Source organism: Panthera leo, chromosome E2 (assembly GCF_018350215.1).
Source record: "Panthera leo isolate Ple1 chromosome E2, P.leo_Ple1_pat1.1, whole genome shotgun sequence".
Classification (NCBI taxonomy): Eukaryota; Metazoa; Chordata; class Mammalia; order Carnivora; family Felidae; genus Panthera; species Panthera leo.
The window spans coordinates 35,778,500-35,804,193 of record NC_056693.1 but is presented as its reverse complement, the minus strand read 5'-3'; the positions used below and the strand labels follow the sequence as shown (position 1 = coordinate 35,804,193).

Here is a 25,694-nt window from a genome sequence, read left to right as displayed (position 1 = left end):
AATACCTACTACATTCTCTAGGCATTGTGATGAGCACTTTCAAAGCGGTATCTTGTTTGATCCTTATAAATATTATGGGGTCCAGATATTTAAATTGTCACAGTGCTTAATAACACCTTTTCTGCCTACAAGTTCTCCTAAAGGCTTGAATAAAATACTGTTCTCACTTTTTGCCACTGTTTGTGGCCATCTTTACAAGTTCTATCTCATGAGACAATTTAGTATGTTTCCTGATGACTGTTTCAGTTCTTTTGTTTTGGATTAGGATTTCACTCTTGCCTTGCTACTTTTAATGTTTTATTCTATTCAGTCTACACACTCAAAAACTCTCCAATCATTCATTCATTCATGACTGAATTTGAATTCCAGACTATGAATCACTATTCATAGTTACTTGGGATACAATGATGCACAAAAACACACAAGGACACTTTGCTCTTGGAGTTTACAGTCTAATGGGAGAGACATAAACTATTCAAAGTATCATAAAAATAAATGTAAAACTGCAATTCTAATTAATACTAAAAGAGAGGAGTTCATGGTGAAATGGGATACAAAAGGATGTCTGGAGTTTCTATTTCCAGTAATGGTAGACTAACCTGTTGCAGATAAAACTCCAAATATCTGCTTGAAGCCATGAGAATCAGCAAGATACCAAGGCTTAAAGGGTCTAGATACCATAGAGAAGAATAATTCACTGAGGCAAGTCCATATCCTACTTATTCTTCCCACTTGAGGTTCCCATGCATTTGTAAGGGCACAGGTCAAGAAAAGCTTAGCAGGAAGTAGGAAAATTGGGAGATCAGCTTCATGGTGACTGGAATATATAAAACTAATATAGAGGACCCAACAAGGGAGAAAGGCTCTAAAAAATACCTCAGACTTTCCGTTTGTAACCCTAAAAGAGACTACATCTTGGAAGTAAGGGTGAATTCTAATCCACCTGGAAAGAGCTCAACCTCTCTTGAACTATGACTATCTGCCTGTACTCTCACCAGTAGCTAAATGTTCATGCAGCAACTCTTCAGTTATTCATGGCCAATAACCAATGTTCAATGAAAAGTATATAGAAATTTCAAGAGAGAGGATTAAGAGAACAGAGACTGCCAGTTGATCTAGATATTGGAGTTATCAAGTTTAAAATAACTGATGTCTTCAAAAGGAGATAACCAAGGTGAAGAATATCATCAGACAACTGAAATCTATAGAAGAATCAAATGGAAATTCTTGATGTGAACATATAATTATTGATCTTGAGAACACAGCAGAATGTGTTTAACAGCAGATCAGACACAGATGAAGGGAAGATTAGTGATTTGGATTCTAAATCAGTAAGACTAAGACTATTCAGTCTGAACTAGGAGGAAAGGGGATGAAATACACATAAAATAAAGGAGAACAGAAAGGATTAATACATGTGTAATCAAAGAAAAGAGAGAAAATGTGCATATTTTAAATAAATTTTAAATAAATAATAAAATAAAATTTAAATATATAAAAAATAAATTATTAAACAAATAAAGAATTTTCCAAAGCTGATGAATGATATCTGTTGCAACAGATTACCAAGCACTGTAAGCTTCTGGTAGGATACATGTACAGGAAAATATAATTAATACATTTAGTGACATTTATAAAAACTAAAAATAAAATCTAAAAAGCAATAAGAAAAAAAAAATCCCTCCCTCAAGAGAGCAAAAAAAAGACAAACAGTATTATTTCTCCACAGAAATATTGGTCTTTTTAAATTAAACTTCTCTTAACTTTTTAATGTTTATTTATTTTGAGAGAGAAAGACAGAAAGCAAGCAGAGGAGAGGCAGAGAGAGAGGGAGACACAGAATCCGAAGCAGGCTCCAGGCTCCCAGCTGTCACCACAGAGCCCGACACGGGGCTTGAACCCACGAACTGAGATCATGACCTGAGCCGACGTTAGACGCTTAACTGACTAAGCCACTCAGATGCCCCAGAAATATTGGTATTTTTAAAGAACTGGAAGACAACAGAGCTGCTCATAATAGCCAAAATTTGTAAGCAACTTGGATATCCATCCCAAAAAAGTGAATAGGTCAATTATGGTATTTTCTTCCATACAGCACACAGTTAAAATCAATGAACTGAGGCTACATAACAGCACTATGAATGAATTTCACAAATAAAATGTTGAGACCAAAAAAAGGAACTACGAATGAGTAAATACTTCATGATTTCATTTGTATAAAATTCAAAAACAAAACTAATCTCTGGTTTTAGAAATCATGATGGAAGTTCCTGGTGAGGAGGAGGGGTTAGTGACTGAGGTGCCACAAACAGTTTTCTGGAGTACTGGTAATATTCTCTTTCTTCATCTGGGTGGAGGTGATTTTCTTTCTTTCTTTCTTTCTTTCTTTCTTTCTTTCTTTCTTTCTTTCTGTCTTTCTTTCTTTCTTTCTTTTATTTCTTTCTTTTTTGGAAACATTTATTTTTGAGAGAAAGACACAGTGTGAGTGGGGGAGTGGCAGAGAGAGAGGGAGACACAGAATCCAAAGCAGGCTCCAGGCTCTGAGCTGTCACCACAGAGCCCCATGCGGGCTCGAACTCGGAAGTGGTGAAATCATGACCTGAGCCAAAGTCCAATGTTTAACTGGCTGAGTCACCCAGGCACCCCAGGAATTAATTTTATTTAGGCTATGAAGTTAGGATTTGTCTTTTTTGTATTTATATTATAATTCAATAACTTAATTCACCTAGAAAAACAAACAATGGAGTAAAAGCTCTTTTCATGTTAAAACCTGCCCCAACACCAGTGCTCTGATAAAGAGGATGTGCAGAGTTCATAATCATTTTGCTCAAGACAGAGTTTAAAGCCATTCCCCTGCACTACCACCTACTTTCCAAAAGGTAGCACCTCCAAGGAAAATAGAAATGCCACCAATGCTGAGTTCTAAAGAAAATGTACAAAAATACCTATAAAAAGGTTTAAAAATCTAATACCAATAAAGTGGTTTTTCATTCTTCTCTCTTTACTCTTCTAGTGGTATTGCCTTCCTCTCTGACAATGGCTAAACATAATGGGGAATTCTATATTAAACTCCTAGGTTCTGTAGCAAACATTATGCAAGTTTATCTCTGGAGGAAATATATTCCTCAAATTCAAAGGCAAAGTTTCTCTTTGTTAAGTTACAATGGACTGAATACAGGGGAAATTATGTGATATCTATATTATCTAGAAACTATAAAAAAAGAAAAAGAAATATAAGGAACATTAGTCTTTAGCCAGAAACTGTGTATTTTAATTAAATAGAAACTTTCCCATTATTATACTTTGAAGTTAGCTCTTGGTTAAGAATGTTGAAGGATTTCTTACACACATAAAAAATATTCTGTAGCCTAAAATTGGAATAATTACTACCAAATCATATGATCCCAGTTATGTTTAAACTATAGGTATATATCTCTAGTAATTATCCATGAGATAATCGTGAAAGCAAGACAAAACAAACAAAAAACAAAAAGAGACCTCTTAAACAGCACAATCAAGCAGCATTCGAAAAAAGACAGACCCTGTGACTGGGCATGCCTGTGATATCTACACAGAGCTCTTTGCCCATGGAATTGGAGCTCTGTAAACCAGGACATGGCCCCACGTCTCATATCAAAAAGTAAGTTTCTTCAAAGCCAAAAATACAGAACAAGGACTGATGTTGACCCTAACACCCTATTCCTTGGCTGAAATGAAATGTTGTCTCTGGCAGCTGTTGGCTATGTTTGAATTCCAACCAAAAGCTAACATCACTATACTTTCTTACAAGTTGCTGTGGGAACAATTACTTGACATGCTCTAATCTGTCAGTGGAGAAAGAAGTACAACTGATGATTCTGCTGGACAGATGAAACGGGACACATAAAAAGAAAATCAGCAGCCACCGAGACTGTGACACACCATCAGCAAAAAGCTGATGCCTCCTGAGTCTTTTCTCCAGTAGCATTTCTGTGAACCAACCGTCCCAGGTTCCGATGACCAAGCAGCAGGGACAGATAAGGAACGACATGGAAAGCCAGGACAGCCCATGTGGAGCACCTTGATTACAGTTAACTCACACTGTCCTTGCTCCAGTCGTGCCCTTTTGGTTTAATATAATACATCCCCACCTCTTTATGTGACAGGGAGTTGGAATTGTTACTTTTGCTTCAGCAATGGAAAACAGGGAGAAATCAGCCTGCCTAAATGGGGAGGGCAGTTTGCAAAGAAACTCAAATAGTCACCTATTAAGTCAGCTATAATCCAAAATATTAACACTGATTTTTGTTATAAGTTGATCTTCAAGATGAAGCTGAAGGTAATTTCAATTTTTGGGGCATTATCATTTTTAGCAAATTCCCTACAATTTACAATTCCTTTTCCAGTTGTTATTCTAATCCCTATTTTATAATGAGAAAAGAAAACAACAACAAAGTTTAGGCCTTTGGCAGCCAGCCGTTAAAAATACTTTAGATAGGCGCACCTGAATGGCTCAGTCAGTTAAGTGTCCAACTTCAGCCCAGGTCACGATCTCATGTTCATGGGTTTGAGCCCTGCATTAGGCTCTGTGCTGACAACTCAGAGCCTGAAGCCTGCTTCATATTTTGTGTCTCCCTCTCTCTCTGTCCCTCCCCTGCTTGTACTCTATCTCTGTCTCTCAAAAATAAATAGACGTTAAAAAAAAAAATCGAAAGAAAATACTTCAGCGGTGCCTGGGTGGCTCAGTGGGTTAAGTGGTTAAGCATCCAACTTAGGCTGAGGTCATGATCTCATGGCTCATGGGTTTGATCCCCACATCAGCTTCTGTGCTGACAGCTCAGAGCATGGAACCTGCTTCTAATTCTATATCTCCGTCTCTCTCTGCCCCTCCTCTGCTCACAATTTGTCTGTCTCTCTCTCGCTCTCCAAAGTAAACATTAAAAAAATATTTCAAATGATATGTATGCTTGAAATGTTGCCTGCATTTTCTGTGAGGCACTTTTCTTTACTCTCCAGATTTGGGAGGGTGAGAAATTTAGAAGATACATCAAACAAGTGACACCTGTGTATCAAAATTGATTCTGGTTTCACCCAGATAAAACCTGCACTTGACGTAGAACACGTCTCAGAGTTTCTCGTGGAATCTGTGATACTGATTTGTCCATCATTTCCCATAATTTAAAAGTATTATCTACTCAATTTGAACAGGTGTTTAGTAAAGATAAGAAACACTTCTTTAGCGCTTCCCAACTTGGGTGAAAATGTGTTTTTTTTTAAATCCCAAAACAATGCAAAGTACATCTTTTTACATTTCCCACTATATAGATGAAGAAACTGAGAATTTCTGAAACAGTGACACAGATAAAACAGGTGGAAGTCTCCGAATTTGGCTTCATGTCTACATGCTTTGACATTTGCATTCCACCTCAGTCCATCACATTCCTCCCTACTGAGCAATGTCACTAGTATTGTCTGACTTTGTAAATCAACCATATCAATCTCCCTAATTAAACGTAGAATAGTAGTAGTCTGTCTTAATTCAGACGCTCTGGTTCAAAAATTACATCTTAGCTCCTCTGTCTATTCAGATAGGGTTTCTCAAGCTTGACACGAATGGTATTTTGGGCTAGATAATTCCTTTGGAGATGGGGGCAGGAGGAGCGGTTGTTCCATACATTGTGGGATGTTTAGCAACATCTCTGGCTTCCACCCACCAGAGAGATGCCTACAGTACCACCAACCCCAAATCATGACATTCGAAAATGTCGCCAGACATCACCAATGTTTCCTGGAGGACAAAATCACCTCTAGTCAAGAACCACTGACTTACAGAATTCAACCAGCACTTGAAACTTCAGAAAAGAGTCTGTATCCTCTTCTCTTTAATTGAAGGCATTCCACAAATTCTAAGTGGATCTTTTCTCCCAGTTATCAAACATTAAAGGACTCAGATTCACCAGTATAACAAACTGTGCCTTCATAATACTACTCTCCTCTTTAGGAAGTTTAACAAACCTCACATTGCCCATTTGTAGTTGCATTTGTTTGGTGTTTTTAGTGTTATGAGGCAATTTCACAAAATTCCCTCTCTCCATACATAGGTGTCCTGAGACATAAAAGGGAGAGGAACATCAGTCCTAAAAACAGAGAGAACTGGATTTTAATCCCATCTATAACATTTACTAGTTATGCAATCATAAGGGAGTCTTCTTGTGGGCAAAATAAGGATTTTTAGAGTCAAAGAGTGAGGCAGTGTCATAAAGGCTAAATATACCTACACAATAACATTTCTGTAACCTGGAGCTAATAGCTTAGCCTCCATGATGCAGTGTCTTCATCTCTGAATGGTAGGTAAGACCATGACAGCATTTTGAAAACCTTGGGGCTGGAAGTTAATGTAAGGTCTATGACAGCGGGGACAGGTGAATAACCACTGCCCATTACTCCACTCTTGATATTTCCGCAGTGTAGCACACTGGCCTCGTCCCTGTTCCTTCTGCTCCCTCAGCACCTGTGAAATGGCTACTCCTTCTGCCTATAACAGCCTTTCCCCAGAAGTTCACAGGGCTCTCCCTGATCGACTTCAAGTCTATGATGAGATGTCACGTTCTCAATGAAACCAACCAACCCAAAATAAAATAATAATATATTATGCTTCTTGTTTGGTTTCTTGCACTGGAATGTAAGCTCCTTGAGAGCAAGAATGTTGCTATTTTATTTAACCTGGTGCCTAGAAAAGAGTCTGGCACACATTAGGGACATAACTGAATAAGGGAGCCCGGTGGTTCAATCAGTTAAGCATCTGACTCCTGACTCTGGCTCAGGTCAGGATCTTGTCTGATGATAGAGCCCCATGACAGGCTTTGTGCTGAGTTTGGAGCCTGCTTGAGATTCTCTCCCTCTTTCTCGGCCTGTCCCCTGCTCATGCTTGTGCTCTCGCTCTCTCTCTCTCTCTCTTCCCCCGACCCCCACTCATAATAAATAAATACGTAAACATTTTTTTAAAAAGAAATATAACTGAATAAAACTGGGAGGCAACTCAGAGGGACAAAGAGAACACCACCTCCAGCTCTGACAGAGCAGGTCTGGCCTTTGCTGTTGATAGACCAGAGACATAGGAATGAGTTTCTGTGGGAGTATTCAGGCAACACAGTCTTAGAAACACTTATTCCTTACGTTTGCATTATTTAACCTAATTTGGTTACATACCTCAGCATATGGCATATTTACTTGTCAACACCCTCATTTAACATTATCTGTATTGTATTGTTTCATTGATTTTCATTTTCTTTTTAAGCAACAGGAAACTTTTTAAAACATAGTATGTCATAGTCAATACTGTGTTTTACTATAAAACAGTTTTCCCGTATGTGTTTAACAATAATCACATATGGGAACACTTATAAAAGTTAAAACTAATAAAATATATTACTGAACATTTGCGTTACAAGTTCAAAACCATAATACTACAGAGTCCATCTATGAGAATAATGAGATCATTTCAATGAATAAAATCATTTGAAATCAGGAGTTAAGCATGAGAACTAGTCTTCTATTGGCATCAGGTAATTTATATCCATGATTTTTTTTTTTTTGGTTTCACAAGATTCACCAGACTTTGAATCTGCTAAATAAAGTACTCGCAATATTTACTAAGAGCTCATTTGCCATCTCTGAGTACTTGTAAATATCTACAAAGCCATGATGGCACAAGAGTGGAAAATGTGTTCAGTGTTAAAAAACTGTAAATGTTTAACAACTGATTGCACTATTGTATTCCTAATGACAACTAAGACATGAAGCTCACATGAGCTTAAAATTAAAAAAATAATAATAATGAGGAAAGTCTCAATATAAAGTAAAAATAGTAGTAACCTACAAAGGGAATTCCAGCAGGGAAAGAGTTGGTAATGAGAGAGGTACAGACAAGGAGAGGTAGGGTGTGGTAGCAGGAATGAAGAAGTGGATGTTGGAATCTTAACTCATTTGGTGTCACCATGTCTTCAATGCATCACACTTAGGGGCAGGACCCCTTGGACTGACAGAGCAATCCAGCAAATACAAGGTGGATGCTGATGTCTAAATTCTCTTCCCTTTTTCTCTTACCACTACCTGAGCCTAAACAAAAAAAGATTAAATCAACAGAGCTTGAAATATACGTATACATGTGTATATGTCTCTGTGTGCATATACATATATGTATGTGTATAGTAAGCATACATGCTATATAAGGTGTATGAACACATACGTATCTCTATAAAACATACATCACAACTATGTATCTGTGAAACCCTGTTCTAGCGATACTTGAAGCATCCCACATTCCTTTGCAGATGAATATCCACCCTACCAATTACAGTGGAAGGGGGAAATATTTAAATATTCAAGTCAACCTGTACAAGGGCATTCCCTTGATGCTAAATTTCATGGCTTGTTTTCACTCTACTTAATGTGCATATTGAACATAATCCTGAAGATTATATTATGCCTAAGACATGATTTTTCTGTTATTTGCTTGCCTCATGTCTCTTGCAGAATGAGCTGGGATTTAGTGTTATAAGCAATTATGAGTTTCACACATTATGCTTATAAAATAATGGAATATAGATTCCTTATACTATTTTATATACTGATCGATGAACAGAGAACACATAATTTTATCAGTTGACTATGGCAGCTAGTGAGTACATTTCATTTTCACTCAACCTCCAGGTAATAAAAAATAATGAATACATCACTATACTTTACTGTTTTATGTAAATGTTTCACGCAGTTAAAGAGTTATAAAGTCAAAATAAAATGTTAATGGCAGAGAAAGAAACGGCACAGTATTAGGAGCAGAAGGGTGGGTATGTTTTCTGGTCTGTTATGCATAAGCAATTTTTAAAAAGAAGATTCTACTTCGGTCTAACTGTGCTAATGCTTTAACTAATCTGGGGGTCAGCAAACTATAGCTCATGAGCTAAAGCTGGCCGATGACCTGTTTTGTAAATAAAGTTTTATTAGAGCACAGCCATACTCATTATTTTATATATGTTCTATGACTGTTTTTGTGCTCCAATGGCAGAGTTAAGTAGCTATAACAGAGGTGATCTGTGAAGCCAGAAATACTATCTGGCTCTTTGCAGACTTTGCAGACTCCTGAGCTAGTCCATACCCTGTCTCCCAGAGGGTGTAGAGCAACTTTCCTTAGGAAACAAGGTAGTCCTGAAATGGCCCCTGTACTGTACCATCACCATTAAAGGGTATGTTAAGCACAGTCAAGACTCTGCTATATCCAGTTCACCTGTCCTTCCAGAACACAGAAAAACACACTCACAGGCCCATGCCAAGGCTATCTTCCTCAGAACCCATATTTCCCTTAACAAGGGGAAGCTATCCATGCCTGCTGGAGGCTTCATTGTAGCCGTTGATGCTACTCAGGCTACTAGCCTGGGCCAAGACTGCCGACACTAACGTCTGTCAGTAGAGCCAATGTCTGATGTTGGGGACATGGTAGATAACTGCACTGATGATGCTTCTGCTGTTGCTGCCAGAACTGCTGTCCTTGTTCATCACACAATGAACACTGCCATTGTTTGCTCATGACACTGTGAATACTGCCATTGGCATGCAACCACTTCCCAGCCCTGTGACCAGTGCAAGTTTTGACCGCACCCAGTGGTAAGTAGAGTCAGATAGCTATCTTACTGTTTGCTTAAAAAAAAAAAATCAGTCTGCTCAGGTAGGACTCATATAGAATCCGGGAGGAGAGGGACGAGACAAATCTCTCCTCTTTCTGGTGAATGATGCTATGTCATAGGACCAAACTTCCATCACATTCTCTATTCCTCAGTATGAATTCCCTCCCATGAGGTACCTGAGACCATCACATAAATAAATGTCAGGAAGCCCTCCCACCTTGTGATTCACAGGCCCTCCAGCCTTACTCAGGCTTAACTATTTCCTAGCTTGGGCTAATGGTGAACGGAACCTGTGCTATAGACCTAGAAGTTTAAACATCTCCCCAGATTCTCTCAGCCATGGTTTTCTGCTTGATGCTCTTGATGACCTTCTAGGAAAATTGCCTGGCAATAATCGAATTCTAATAGGTTGTTGGGGGGATGTTTTAATTTTCTTGCAGGGAGGGCTCTTAAATTCAGCAACCAGCCTTCTGGCAGGAACTACTTCGTGAGTTCATGGGCATGTGCAGTGAGATATAGTGAGGTCTACTAGGGGTAGAGAAGCCTAGCTCACATTGGACATCTGGGAACACAGGTATGTAGAGATAATACAATAGGACAACAATGCTGAGTATCTGTTTAGAGTGAACTGTTATCAGCTAAAATTTCAAAACAACCTGATTTTTACATGCCCAGTCTGGAGCTCAGCACAGAGCCCAGTGCAGAGCCCAGCATGGAACTTGAGCTCATGCCCCTGAAATCAAGACCTAAGTTGAGATCAAGAGTTGGACACTTAACCAACTAAGTCACTCAGATTCCCCCAGAACAACCTGATTTTTAAATGTGCACATGCAATTATTTGATCAAACCCAGCCAGGGCTTTCAGGGATAAGCCCAAACCTCTTTTTCTAGATATTCAGCAAAGGTATAACATACTCTTAGGCATATACAATAAATCACATGGTTGGGGCAGGGGGTGGGGGCGGTTTTTCTACAATTCCTGATTTTCTTCAGTGTGTTTGCACCTTTTCCCGTCATACATTGCTGAGCTTTTTGGACTTGTGATAATGTATTGTGTAAGCATCAATGCCTCATGTATCTTTAACATACATCCTGTAGGCTTCCCTGTTGCTCATGAGGACTAGCTCAGTGCCTATGCAGGTGCCCTGGCTTGCCCCTTGGAGTCCATGGACCTCTAAATTGCATGTGACCAGGCAGAGATTGCCCACGGATGACCTCCTATATTCTGGCTTGCTGCATGGATAATTTCATTGTCTCGCGTTTCTGCTCTCCTGGTAGGTCCCAGGAGGGCTACTGGAGACAGGCTAAGAATAACCCAGAACTATAGAGCAGCTGACATATGATGGTCAGAACTTTGGACAAGGGGAGTTAAGAATCCATGGATACATTCTTTTCCCTTCTTTTCCCCAAGGTGACTATTTAAAAAGAATAAAAATCCATACAGACATTTGGAAGACACACCATAGTCTGAGCAGTCAGTCACACTTTTTTTCTTTTTCAATGTTTATTTACTTTTGAGAGAGAGAGAGAGAGAGAGAGAGAAAGAGAGAGCACGAGTAGGGGAGAGACAGTGAGGGAGAAACGGAATCCGAAGCAGGCTCCAGGCTCCAAGCTGTCAGCACAGAGCCTGACGCAGGGCTTGAACTCACGAAGCATGAGATCATGACCTGAGCTAAAGTTGGCCGCTTAACCAACTGAGCCACCCAGGCACCCCAGCAGTCACACTTCTTTTAATGTTTATTTACTTACTGAGAGAGAGAGACAGAGAGAGCCAGAGAGAGAGAGAAAGAGAGAGAGCGGGAGAGGGGCAGAAAGGGAGAGATCTCGAGAGAATCTCAAAGCAGGCACAGCACAGAGCCTGATGCTGGATCTCACAACTGTGAGATCATGACCGGAGCCAAAATTAAGAGTCAGATGCTTAACCAACTGAGCCTCCCAGCAGTCAGCCACACTATTATAAACTGTGACCAGCTTGCCAATGGATCCCCCTGTATTTGCCCTCCCTTCTTTCCCACTTAATTTCCTTTACACTTCACTTCTGCTTCCTGAAAATTGTTCTCTCCAATAATATATTGGCACATAGCCTGTGCCCCAGGCTCTGCTTTCTAGGGAACCTGTTCTAAGACAATCCCCAGCAGAATTTTATTTAGGTAGAAAAAGCATGTGTAGTTCAAATGTGTAGCACATGAGACCTCAAAGTTTTAAACCCTGAAGAGGGTGGGGAGGTAATGGAACAGGAGAGAAAAATGAAGCAAAATAACTACTAATTCTGCCCCTTCCAGTATGGGGCCCTTTCCTGCATCGCAGTTCCCCTGACCCTGTAAGAGTGAAATTAATAGTTGCTGGGTGGTAAGAATGAAATGAGATAATGGATAGGAAGTAAGATAGATTATGTCATAGTTAATATATAGATCGTGGTGTCAGGCAAACCTTGGTTGGAATCCCAGATCCATCTTTTACAGGCTATGTTAACTCTGGCAAGTCAATATTTAACCTTGACATAGTAGGTAGTTCATAGAATTAGAATCATTGTGAATTACAAACAAAAGAATGTATGCAAAGTGCTTAGCACTATGCCTAGAACAGAGATGCTACTAAATATTATCTATTATTATTTTTAAAATTATTTGTGATGCTAAAAGTATTACACTAACAATAGCTATTACTAGCTCATTATAATCTTAATAGTTTTCCTTTTCATGATAAGTATTTCCATCATTTACATGAAATGGAAGATATGTCTTCCCCAAATGAAATGATCCCTTCACTAGGCATAAGTAACCAGATTATAAGATCTTCAATTTAATTCTTGCACTTCTGTCACTATGAGAAGCTATACAACGGGATTTGTGGGATTGAAGTAAATATAATATGGAAATGAGGTCAAAGATTCATGAAGCTTCTTTAGGCCTCAGGAACTAGTTACTAAGAAAAGATTTTTATTCAAGGAGATTGCAGTTCAGGAAGAAAGACAATGGTGGAAATTTATTTGACTGAGATTGGATAAATATAAGGTGTTAAAATACCACAAAGACACCAAACTTAGTGTGAGTGGTCTTGACCAATTGGGATTCACCAAACCACCTTTAATTCATAAAAGCTGAAAAAGGAGACAGACACATTTTCCTCATTATTTTGAAGAAAAAAAAATATTTTTTAAAAGGAATGTTTTTGAAAAATAAAATTAAAATTAAAATAAAATAAAATAAAATAAAATAAAATAAAATAAAATAAAATGTTTTGGAGAAGTAATTTGAGATGGTCTGTCTTTACTCCTATCAAGTACTCACCAGGACTTATCTTTAGGTAGGAAAAAGTTTAGGAGATTGAAAATTTTAAGAGGAAAGGGTGTTAAAATAGTCTTTCCACAATAAAAATGCACCTCTTTTACCTCATGAATTTCCAGAAATTTCTTTACCTGGAGACGTGGTCAGGAAGCACGTCTAAAATCCTCTTGAAATCTCTTGTCCCTGAGGATGAAATTTATATGTTTAGGGTGAGCTGAGAAGTTGGCCTCAGCTTCAGAAAACCCACAAGAAACTACGAAATGATTAGGCAAACCAAAAGTCAATGATGGCCTACATCTCTAAACACAAGGACAAGTGGATGCTCAACAAATAATAACATTTGCCAGTGGCAGTAATGCAACAAATCTCTTCCACAGTATGAAAGCAGCAGTGAAGTATAAAAAAAGATTAACAGGTGTTCAATACAAACTGTTCCCCTGTATTTGCGTGCTTTCCTTTTCTTTGCCTGGGGGATGAAAGAACTAAGTAAAAGCACTCACTTATGATTCCTAGAACATTTCTGTGAGGTAGAAAGTAGAAAACAATAGATATCTATCTTGGTGAAATGAAGACTATAGAAGGTGTATGAGCTCCTTGGATGAAAAAATATATACTTTATCTCAAGTCTATTTCAGAAAAGAATCAGAATGGTTCCTTTGCTCTACATGATACAGATCTCCAGCTCACCCTGCAGTGCAAAAGAAAAAAATCATTTTTATTACTACTACTAGTGGTAGCAGTAGCTAACTTTCACAGGGCTTATTATGAGCACATTATTGAGCTTATTATGTGCCAAAATCTGTGCTCAGGGCTTTATATAGCTGAGTTTGATTTTCCTAGAGTTTGAGACTAAGGCAGGTGGGAGAGGTTGTGGGGGGCAGTGAGATGATCCTTGGAAACAGGAATGAGGGGATGAAACGAAGAAGATAGAAAAGGAACAAAAGCTAATATATCTTTTACCTAGGTTACTGATTTTGGCCTCGAGGTCTTAACCTTTTCAAGACTTCTGAGAAGCATGTAAAATGACTTCCATAATTTTTCTTCTAAAAAACAGGAAGCTGGGGCATTTATCCACTGGATTCCAAATCCCATTGGTTAAAGGTTGCCTCTTCTGCACTTCTGGGCTGCCCCTGTCTGTGAGCTAAGGGGGGTACCAAGGGTAGGAGAAGGCCCTGGGGCAAAAAAATAGGGAGATAAGCAATGGCTTGAGGTGGAATGTGAGCAGTGTGAGTCAAATCATCTATCAAAGCTTTGGCTGAAATCAAATACATGCCAAGGAGATTTTGCAAAGGCAACAAGAGGCTCTGTGGCACAGCTAATTATATTTAATGCACATAATGCCCTATTAAACCATCATCATCTTCATTTACTGATATTAATGTCAAGAGAACTAATAAAATTTGCCCAACATCACACAGCTAGTAAATGGTGTAACAGGAATTCAAACCCAAGCAGTATGATCCCACATCCTTAGTCTTAATCATCTCATCAGCTGCAACCAGTAATCTAATCTCAACAACCTCTTGTCGAAGATATTCATTTTTCCTGTGCTAAGTAATCAAAAGAGAGAGAGAGAGAGAGAGAGAGAGAGAGAGAGAAAGAGAGAGGAGTGAGTCAACATGGCAGAGAAGTAGGGGGACCTGAAGTTCCCATGTTCATATACAGAAGTATTGAGGCCAGAAGACTTGGAATTCCAGGAATCCAGGCTACAGAGTGACAGAAACATGTCCAGGGGCCTGTGGGAACAACTTGGCAGGCCATAGGTGCATGATTGTGAACTGGAAGAGATAAAACAAGTGGTGTAGGAATGGAGGGCAGGGATCCCCTTCTGTGGAGAGACAAAAGGAAGAGAAAGAGAGGCTGTGGAAGTTTGGGATGGTATTTGGACAAAATAAAAACCATGGACCAGGGAAACGAAAAAACAGAGAAAGGACCAAATTCAAACTCGTTCCAGGGTTGCAGAGCTTTCTCCAGACTGGGGCCTGCTGCCCTGTTCCTGTGCCTGTTGGGGAGGGGGAACAGCCCTGGGATTAGCAGCGAGTTCAGAGACACAGTCCAGAGAGAGCAGTCCCCTCCCTTGAGTGCTGTGGGAAGAAGGCATATAGCCACTCCAAGGACAAAAGATCCTGCAGATGCCCACTAGCCAGAAGTCTTTTGTTGGTGGGGCAGAGTGGTTCTACCCCAGGGCACACAGAGCTGGATCCTTTAAGATATGGGGGTTTGAATCCCAGCCAAGTAACTGGGAGGTACGGGGGACAGTGGAGTGGCCAGCCCACTCTCACCCACACATTACTGTGAAGACGGCCTGAACAGAGAGGTTTGGGTCACCCAGTTGGGGGAGGAGAGACTGGGATGTTGCCATTTTTCTCCCCATCACCAACAAGGCAGGGCTTCAGGGAACAAAGAGCAGGGCCCACAGTGGAGGCAGGACCCACTTACACCAAACCATGCCCCTCTGTGCCTGGGAACTGCATACCTAACACGGCAAGACTGACACTGACTGAACCAGACATCCCCTCCTTCAGATCAGTGCAGGCACAGGTTCTAAGGCACCATCAAATATTTGTCCAGCAGTTTTGCATTTTCTGGTTTGATTCTTGATCAATTCTTATTTTATCTATCTATCTATCTATAATATATATATTATAGATATTTATGTATATATAATACATATATTATATATTTATGTATATATAATATATATAATATATATTATATATATAAAATGTATATGTATTTTTTTTCCTTCCTTTTCTTCCTCTTATTTTCTCCCTTCTCTAGTCTGGTTACTCTGGTTGTTGCCTTCTTTAAGAAGACATTTTTAATCTATTCTTTTACACCTCTTCTGCATGTCCTTCTTCTTTATTTTCCTCTCTCTCTCTCTCTCTCTCTCTCCCTCTCTCTCTCTCTCTCTCTCTCTCTAGATTAAGCCAGATAGTTTCTCTGATTCTCTTCCTGGTCAATTTTTTTCCTTTCTTTTTCCCTGCCCCTGTGATTTCTCTCTTCATATAGGATAAGGCTTCTTCGACCACCACCCCTTTTTAAAATTTTCTCCAGGTTTACTTCAATGAACAAATCAAAGCAGACCTGGTGGAAGGCACAAACCACCACTATGAGTAGGGAGATAAAGCAAGCAGAGTCACAACAACAGAGAGCATGCAACACATTCCAAAAATACCTCCTGAAGGGCCATGCACTGGACAGCATATGACCCCTTTTTAATATAGTAGTGCTCACAGGTGCAGGACACATAACAAGCTATTAAAACACATAAGGGACAGAAAACTAGCCAAAAAGATGATATGGAAGAATTCTCCTCAAAAAAAATTCCAGGAAGAAATGACAGCTAGAGAACTGCTCAAAGCAGATATAAACATATCTGATCAAGAACTTAGAATTATAGTCATAAGATTAATAGCTGGGCTTGAAAAAAGCATAGAAGTAGCAGAGCTCTATTGCTGCAAAGATCAAGGAACTAAGAAATAGTCATGACAAATTAAGAAATGTTGTTAATGAGGTGCAAAATAAACTAGATGCAGTGACAGCAAGGATGGAAGAGGCAGAGTGGAGAATAAGTGAAATAGAAGATAAAATTATGAAAAATGATGAATTCAAGAAAAGGAGAGATAAGAAAATACTAAACCACAAGGGGAGAATTAGAGAACTAAGTAATTCAATGAAATGTAATAATATCTGTATCATAAGAGTTCCAGAAGAAGAAGAGAGAGAGAAAAGGGCAGAAGGTTTACTTGAACAAATTATAGCTGAGAACTTCCCTAATCTGGGAAGGAAACAGACATCAAAATCCAGGAGGCACAGAGAACTCCCTTCATATTCAACAAGAATAGGTCTTCTCCATAGCATATCATATTGAAATTGGCAAAATACAAAAATAAACAGAGAACTCTGAAAGCAGCTAGGGACAAAGGGCCTTAACTTACAAGGCTAGACACATAAGGGTAGTAGCAGACCTGTCCACTGAACCTTGGCAGTCCAGAAGGGAGTGGCAGGAAATATTCAATGTGATGAATAGGAAAAATATGCAACCAAGAATTGTTTATCCAGCAAGGCTGTCATTCAAAAGAGGAGAGATTAAGCCTTACCCAGACAAAAACTGAAGGAGTTCATGACCACGAAACCAGCCCTACAAGAGATCCTAAGGGGGACTCTGTGGGTGGAATGCTGCAAAGACTACAAAGGATCAGAGACATTACAACAAGCATGAAACCTACAGAAAACACAATGACACTAAATCCAGATCATTCAATAATATCTCTAAAATGGACTATTGCCCCAATAGTAAATGGACTAAATGCCCCAATCAAAAGACATAGTGTATCAGAATGGATAAAAAAACACAAAAAACACAAAAAAACAAGATCCATCTGCATGCTGTCTATAAGAAACTCATTTGAGACCTGAGGACACCTTCAGATTAAAAGTGAGGGGATGGAGAACCATCTATCATACTGCTGGAAGTCAAAAGAAGGCTGGAGTAGCCATATTTATATCAGACAAACTAGATTTTAAACTAAAGGCTGTAACAAGAGATGAAGGGCATTATATCATAATTATGGGGTCTATTCATAAAAGCTAACAATTATAAATGTTTATGCCCCCAATTTGAGAGCATCCAAAATATAAATCAATTAATCACAAATATAAGCAATTTATTGACAAGAATACAGTAATTGCAGGGGACTTTAATACTCTACTTACAACAATAGACAGAACATCAAGGCAGAAAATCAATAAAAACTCAATGACCTTGAATGATACACTGGATCAGATATGCTTGACAGATATATTTAGAACTTTTCACCCAAAAGCAGAATACACATTTTTCTTGAGTGCACATGGAACGTTCTGAGATAGATCATATACTGGGTCACAAAATAGCCCTCAATAAAAATAAAAGAACCAGATCACACCATGCTTATTTTCAGATCATGGCACTATGAAACTTGAAATCAACTGCAAGAAAAAATTTGGAAAGCCTCCAAATGCATGGAGGTTAAAGAATACCCCACTAAAGAATGAATGAGTCAATCAGGCTATTAAAAAAGAAATTTAAAAATATATGGAAGCAAACAAAAGTAAAAACATGACAGTCCAAACCCTTTGGGATACAGCAAAGGCAGTCCTAAAAGGAAAATACATTGCAAGCCAGGCCTATCTCAAGAAATAAGAAAAATCCCAAATACAAAACCTAACCATACACCTAAAGGAGCTAGAAGAAGAAAAACAAAGAAACCCCAAAGTCAGCAGAAAAAGAGAAATAATAAAGATTAGAGCAGAAATAAAATTTAGAATTTAAAAAACAGAACAGATCAATGAATCTAAGAGCTGGTTTTTTGAAAAAGTAAACAAAATTGATAACCCCCAGTTGACTTCTCAAAAAGAAAAGAAAGAGAACCCAAATAGATAAAATCACCAATGAAAGAGGAGAGATCACAACCAACACCACAGAAATACAAACAATTATTAGAGAATACTATGAAAAATCATATGCCAACAAACTGGACAACCTGGAAGAAATGGACAAATTCCTAGACACCCACACATTACCAAAACTCAAATGGGAAGAAATAGAAAATTTTAACAGACCCATAACCAGTGAAGAAATGGAATCTGTTATCAAAAATCTCCCAACAAATAAGAGTCCTGGGTCAGATGGCTTCCCAGGGAAATTCTACAAGACATTTAAGTAGAGTTAATACCTATCCTTCTCAAGCTGTTCCAAAAAATAGAAATGTAAGAAAAGCTTCATTCTATGAAGCCAGCATTTCCTTAACTCCCAAACCAGACAGAGACCCCACTAAAAAGGAGAATTACAGGCCAATATCCCTGATGAACATGGATGCAAAAATTCTCAACAATATACTAGCAAATCAAATTCAACAGTATATTAAATTAATTATTCACCATGATCAAGAGGGATTCATTCCTGGACTGCAGGGCTGGTTCAATATTTGCAAATCAATCAATGTGATACATCACATTAATAGAAGAAAGGATAAGAACCATATGAACCTGTCAATAGATGGAGAAAAAGCATTGAAAAAATACAGCATCCTTTCTTAACAAAAGCCCTCAAGAAAGTTGGGATAGAAGGAACATACCTTAATATCATAAAAGCCAAAATGAAAAGCCCACAGCTAATATCATCCTCAATGGGGAAAAACTGAGAGCTTTCTCCCTGAGATCAGGAACACAACAGGGATGTCCACTCTTCCCACTGTTGTTTAACATAGTGTTGGAAGTCCTAGCCTCAGCAATCAGACAAAAAAAGATGAAATAAAGGCATCCCAATTGACAAAGAAGAAGTCAAACTTTCACTTTTCACCGATGACATGATATCTACATGGAAAACCCGAAAGACCCTCCTAAAAAGCTACTAAACTGATATATGAATTCAGCAAAGTTGCAGGATACAAAATCAATGTAAAGAAATCAGTTGCATTCCTATATACCAATAATGAAGCAAGAAAGAGAAATCAAGAAATTGATCCCATTTACAATTGCACCAAGAACTGTAAAATATGTAGGAATAAACCTAACCAAAGATGTAAAAGATCTGTGTGCTGAAAACTATAGAAAACTTATGAAAGAAATTGAAGAAGACACAAACAAATGTAAAAACATTCCATGTTCATGGATTGAAAGAACAAATATTGTTAAAATGTTGATACTACCCAAAGCAATCTACACATTCAATGCAATCCCAATCAAAATTACACTGGCATTCTTCTAGGGGTGCCTGGGTGGCTGTCCAACTTCAGCTCAGATCATGATCTCATGGTTCATGAGTTCAAGCCCCATATAGGACTCCATGCTGACAGCTCAGAGCCTGGAACCTGCTTCAGATTCTGTGTCTCCCTCTTTCTCTGCCTCTTTCCTGCTTGCAGTCTATTGTGTGCTCTCTCTCAAAAATAAATAAACATTAAAAAAAATTTTTTTAATTACACTGGCATTCTTCTCAGAGCTAGAACAAGCAATCCTACAATTTGTATGGAACCACAAAAGACCCCAAATAGCCAAAGAAATGTAGAAGAAGAAAACCAAAGTGGGAACATCACAATCCCAGACTTTAGTCTCTATTACAAAGCTGTAAATATCAAGACAGTATGGTATTGGCACAAAAACAGACACATAGACCAATGGAATAGAATAGAGAACCCAGAATTACACCCATAAATGTATGGCCAACTAATCTTCAACAAAGCAGGGAAGAGTATCCAGTGGAAAAAAGACAGTCTCTTTAGTAAATGGTGCTAGGAGAACTGGACAGCAACATGCAGAAGAATGAAACTGGACCACTTTTTTATACCATACACAAAAATAAACTCAAAATGGATGAAAGACCTAAATGTGACACAGGAAACCATCAAAACCCTAGAGTAGAACACAGGCAACAACGTCTTTGACCTCAGCTGCAACAACTTCTTACTCAACACATCTCCGGAGGCAAGGGAAATAAAAGCAAAAATGAACTATTGGGACCTCGTCAAGATAAGAAGTTTCTGCATTGCAAAGGAAACAACAATCAACAAAACTAAAAGGCAACCAATGGAATGGGAAAAGGTATTTGCAAATGACATATCATATAAAGGATTAGTATCCAAAATCTATAAGGAATTTACCAAACTCAACATTCAAAAAAACAAATAATCCAGTGAAGAAATGGGCAGAAAACATGAATAGACACTTTTCCAAAGAAGACATTCAGATGGCCAACAGACACATGAAAAGATGTTCAACATTACTCATCATCAGGGAAATAGAAATCAAAACCACAATGAGATACCACCTCACAGCAGTCAGAGTAGCTAAAATTAACAACTCAGGAAACAACAGATGTTAGCAAGGATATGGAGAAGTGGGAACCCTTTTGCACTGTTGGTGGGAATGCAAACTGGTACAGCCACTCCGGAAAACAGTCTGGGGTTCCTCAAAAAATTAAAAACAGAATTACCCTATGACCCAACAACAGCACTACTAGTAATTTATCCAAAGGATACAGGAGTGCTGATTCACAGGGGCACATGTACCCTAATGTTTACAGCAGTGCTTTAAACAATAGCCAAATTATGGAAAGAGCCCAAATGTCCATCAGCTGATGAATGGGTAAAGAAGATGTGGTTTATATATACACTGGGATACTACTTGGCAATGAGAAAGAATGAAAATCTTTCCATTTGCAACAATGTACATGGAAGTGGAGGGTATTATGCTAAGTGAAATAAGTCAATCAGAGAAAGACAAATATCATATGACTTCACTCATACGTGGAACTTGAGAAACTAATAGAAGGCCATAGACGAAAGGAAGGGGGAAAAATAGTTTCAAACAGAGAGGGAGGCAAGCCATAAGAGACTCTTAAATACAGAGAATGAACAGAGTTGATGAGGGCAAGGGCAAGGGAGAGGGGAAAATGGGTGATGGGCACTGAGGAGGACACTTGTTGGGATGAGCACTGGGTGTTGTATGTAAGTGATGAATCTGGGGAATCTACTCCCAAAGCCAAGAGCACACTGTACATGCTGTATGTTGGCTAAGTTGACAATAAATTATATTAACAAAAAAACTATTTTCTAAGTATAAACCTCCTGGCTAAAAGATTTCCCTAACTCATCCTTTTGTTTTATTTTTCCTTTCTTTCTTATTTTTCCACTAAGTCATCTTTAAAAAGAAGGTAACTTGATAAATTTAGAAAATTTGGTTAAAGTTGTGAGTATACTCAGGTAAACACTGAGTATGGTGCTTCTAGTTTTTGAAGAAAATTCTAGTCTTTGAAGAAAATTATCCACCAGGGCATCTGGATTGGCCTCCTGGGCTTATTTGCACAAGAAAGATATTCCCATCCAGGAGGGTAAGAAGATTTTTCATAATAATCACATTTCTGCTAAAGCTCCAGGCTAGAATATCTCCATTATGGAAATCTAAGCATTGTATTGAGAGAACAGAAGTGAGCTGGTTTTCCTATTCCACTGAGAATGGAACATAAGTTAAAACATTCTCTTGGGCTTTTAAGTTTTGAGATGATGCGTGATTTTCAAAAGTGAGAAAGAAAGCTTACTTTACTAGATGGTTGAATAAGGAAGGTTGTAAATTATGAAAGAAAAAAAAATCCCTAGAAAGGTAGCTAACAAAAATACTCCCCGTGGTAAGTAGTGCAATCCGTAGACTCCTAAGGGAGGTGACTATATGTGTATCCATCGGATAGGGTATCTTGAAGGTAAAAGGAGGCGCTATTGATAATTTCTCTGAATCAACAGCTGTAACCAGAACCGCCGCGAGCAAACCACAAAACACCCTATTCACAAGGCAAAAGGATAGATGTGTGTTTTTCCCAATGCTACTAAGACATGAGAATCACTTAATGTGTTTGCAGATTCTTAGGCCCTATCCCTTAGTTACTATATCAGAATCTCAGGTGCAAGCCCTCAAAATTTGTATTTTAACAATATCTCCAAGTGATTTCTAAACATTCTAAAGTTTAGGCACCAGTGATTGTGATAGTCAATGTCAAAATATATGTGTGTGTATGTGTCTGTGTGTGTATGCGTGTGTGTGTGTGTGTGTGTGTAATTTACATAGAAATTTAAACACTAAAATAACCCACTGTTTGATTAAGACCATAACAACTGGGAATGAAAGAATCCATTGATCTTATGTATTAATTCATGTGTATGGTACATATTTATTGAATTCCTAATCACATTCCTAGAAAATATAAGAGATTGGTAATGGATATAAGGAAAAAATAATATATTCCCTGCTTTATATGAATTTATAGTCTAGTATCGGAGTTTGTAGAGTAATAACTAATAAAATAAATAATTACAATTTATAGATCAAGGATGATAAGGAGATTAAGACTTCATCTTAGATTATAAACTGCCTGAGGACATAGAACTCTTGTTTGTCATATGGAGAATACACCATGGGGTAACCAACCATCCTGGTTTGTACAGAGCTGAGGGTTTTCCTAGGACATAGAATTCTCAGTTCTAAAACCAGAAAAGTTCTAAGCAAATTAGGATGAGCTTCCAGCCTGGCAATAAAGTAATCTTGAGTGAATCCTGGATTTTCCTCAAAAAAAAAAAAACAAAAAAACAACAGTACAATAGAATGAATGTATACATGAATGAGGTTAGAAGATATTCACTGATAATTGAGTTTTACCATTTTCAAGTTTTTTTTTTAATTTTTTTAAGGTTTATTTTTGAGAGAGAGACACAGAGTATGAGTGGGGGAGAGGCAGAGAGATAGAGAGAGAGAGAGATAAAGAGAGAGATACACAGAATCCCAAGCAGGCTCCAGGCTCTAAGAGGTCAGCACAGAGCCCAACACAGGACTTGAACCCATGAACCGTGAGATCATGACCTGAGCCCAAGTCAGCCGCTTAACCAACTGAGCCACCCAGATGCCCCCAAGTTCTTTAAATACGTTATCACAACAAGGGTCTAAGCTAACTGATAGAGGGGGAAACTGAGGCTCAGAGAGGTTAACTACTTTGCTCCAATCCCAACAGATTGGAAAGTCTGAGCTGGGAGTAGGATAGGAGTCATTTTGCACTGTCTGAATCTAAAGGCCCCAAGGGTAAGGAAAGATGATGCTCTAAGTTCTTTGCTCAAAACCTCAAAAGACACAGAAATGTGGAATTAGAATTGAATTCTTCATCCTAGGGAAACTAGCCATGTTTTATTTAGGGAGAGCCATTTTGTTTTTATTAACACACACACATGCCCAAGACAGTTTGCTTGCCTCCCTCCCTTCCGGCAGCTGCTTTGAAGCCGACCAGAAGCTCCAGAGGGAGCCGAGCTGTTTCTAGCAGCTGTTTCTCAAACACCTAACTTCATTTTCAGATCAGAGCTGAGGTTTGAAGTCTTAAAACCTTTGCTGCTTCAATCACATGAGAGCAGAAGCAGCCAAAACAATCAGTGCCTCACCAGCAGCCTATTTGAATGCCTCTGTATACACTGGGTGCTTCAGGCACAATGTGGTGTCGGGCTGTCTGTTCAATCTGCTTTCAAATTCTCTCCCCCTCACTTCTCTCTAAGAGAGACACACGAGAGAGAAGCAGGCGGTATCTCACTCAAGCTCCTGTGCTAGCATGTGCTGCCCCTTGTGGATGCTCGCACTCTCTCTCTCTCTCTCTCTCTCCTTCCTTCCCTCTCCCTCCCTCTCATTTTTCATTTTGTGATTCACAAGTATTTAAATTCCAAAGAGAATGAGAAAATGACACATATACTTCCTAAAAATGCAACGTTAGCATTTTGTCATATTTGATAAGAACCTTTTTGTAAGAAATCAAATGTTATAGGCAAGGTAGGAACTCTTAGTCTCTGCCCAGATGCATCCACCAACTTTTCTCCCAGGCAAGATCCTTAGGAAGATGTTGTGATCCTTTCCATCCAGGTTCATATACTTCTGGTAATACGTATGTACCCATAACCAATAGAAAATATTGTGAAATAGGTTACTTTTTCATTAATAGAATCATACTGTGGACCTAGATCTTAAATTTTTACTGAATATTTTTGTATTATAGGTGCAATATGGTGAATACATGACAAATTAACACACTGATTTTTGTTTCTCTGTGGTCTTCCATCCCATGAATGTTGCAGTTTCTTTTATTTCCCAGTGTTAGATGTTTAAGTTATTTTTCCCTCCCTCTTGCATACCTGTACTACAATAACTCTATGAGGTAGATTTTACTTTATGATCTCCATTGTACAGATAAAAGATCAAGGTTGAGGTAAATCAAATAACAAGTCAAATTTATACTACCAATAAGTGAACTGCGAAAATCAGGTAACAGGGTAGAGGAGCCTTAAACTATTTGTTTTTTATACACAATAGACTCCATGAGAAGAGAAGGAAAAGGAATTATGCTTTCTTCTGGAGTATTGACCAAGAAGGCCTTAATGTTCCTTCCCCTCAGCCTGACTAAATTTTAGACAAGTTTCTTCCTCTTCCTGACTATACATCCATGACTTCCCTTTTCTTAGAGCATTTACTTGAGAAAACCTGCCATTATAAATTCTTTCTCCATCCCTTTGAGGTGTAAGTCTTCTCCCAGCCTCTTGCCAGTTTAACAACTTAAGAATGTTTTTCTATGGGGCTCCTGGGTGGCTCAGACGGTTAAGTGTCTGATTTCAGCTCAGGTCATGATCTCGGGGTTTGTGAGTTCAAGCCCCGCGTCAGGCTCTGTGCTGACAGCTCAGAGCCTGGAGTCCGCTTCGTTTTCTGGATCTCCTTCTCTCTCTGCCCCTCCCCCACGTGTGCTTTGTCTCTCTCTGTCTCTCAAAAATAAATAAATAATTAATTAGTTTAAAAAAAATGTCTTCCTCAAGGACATGGGAGCCATCCCTTTGAAATGTAATCATCAAGAAACATGGGGACCCTGTCCCCCAGTCTCTGTAAAAGGACAGGAGCCTAAATTCAAAAAGGGACAATCAGCAAACACAGATGGCTTAATCACATTCACCATCCATTGTCCTCAAGGACCTTCCTGCTAACTCACCCCAGCTTTTAAAAACCCACTTGCCTTTTGTTCCAGCAAAGATGAGCTCAGTCTCTCTCTGCTATTGCCATAGTCTTGAATAAAGTCTTCCTTGCCATTTTTAACAAGGTTCTGGTGCAATTTTTTTTTTGTTTTATAGGATCTATTGTGCACACCTACAACCACAAGCTCGACTCTCCCTGAGGAGGCTATTCTCCAAATCAGTCCACT

At 38.7% G+C, this 25,694-nt stretch overlaps 1 long non-coding RNA gene across 2 annotated transcripts in view; it reads left to right on the top strand.

The window, feature by feature from the left end:
* Nucleotides 1-10,109: 10,109 nt before the first annotated feature.
* The window catches only part of LOC122208465, a 58,950-nt gene continuing 43,365 nt past the window's right edge, over nucleotides 10,110-25,694 (top strand). The window contains exons 1-3 of one of the 2 annotated variants that reach the window (XR_006197239.1): nucleotides 10,110-10,236; nucleotides 10,761-10,936; nucleotides 13,069-13,150. This is a non-coding gene — a long non-coding RNA (uncharacterized LOC122208465). Of the gene's footprint in view, nucleotides 10,237-10,760; nucleotides 10,937-13,068; nucleotides 13,151-25,694 lie in introns of those variants that run through there. The other variant, XR_006197240.1, reaches the window with a different exon arrangement.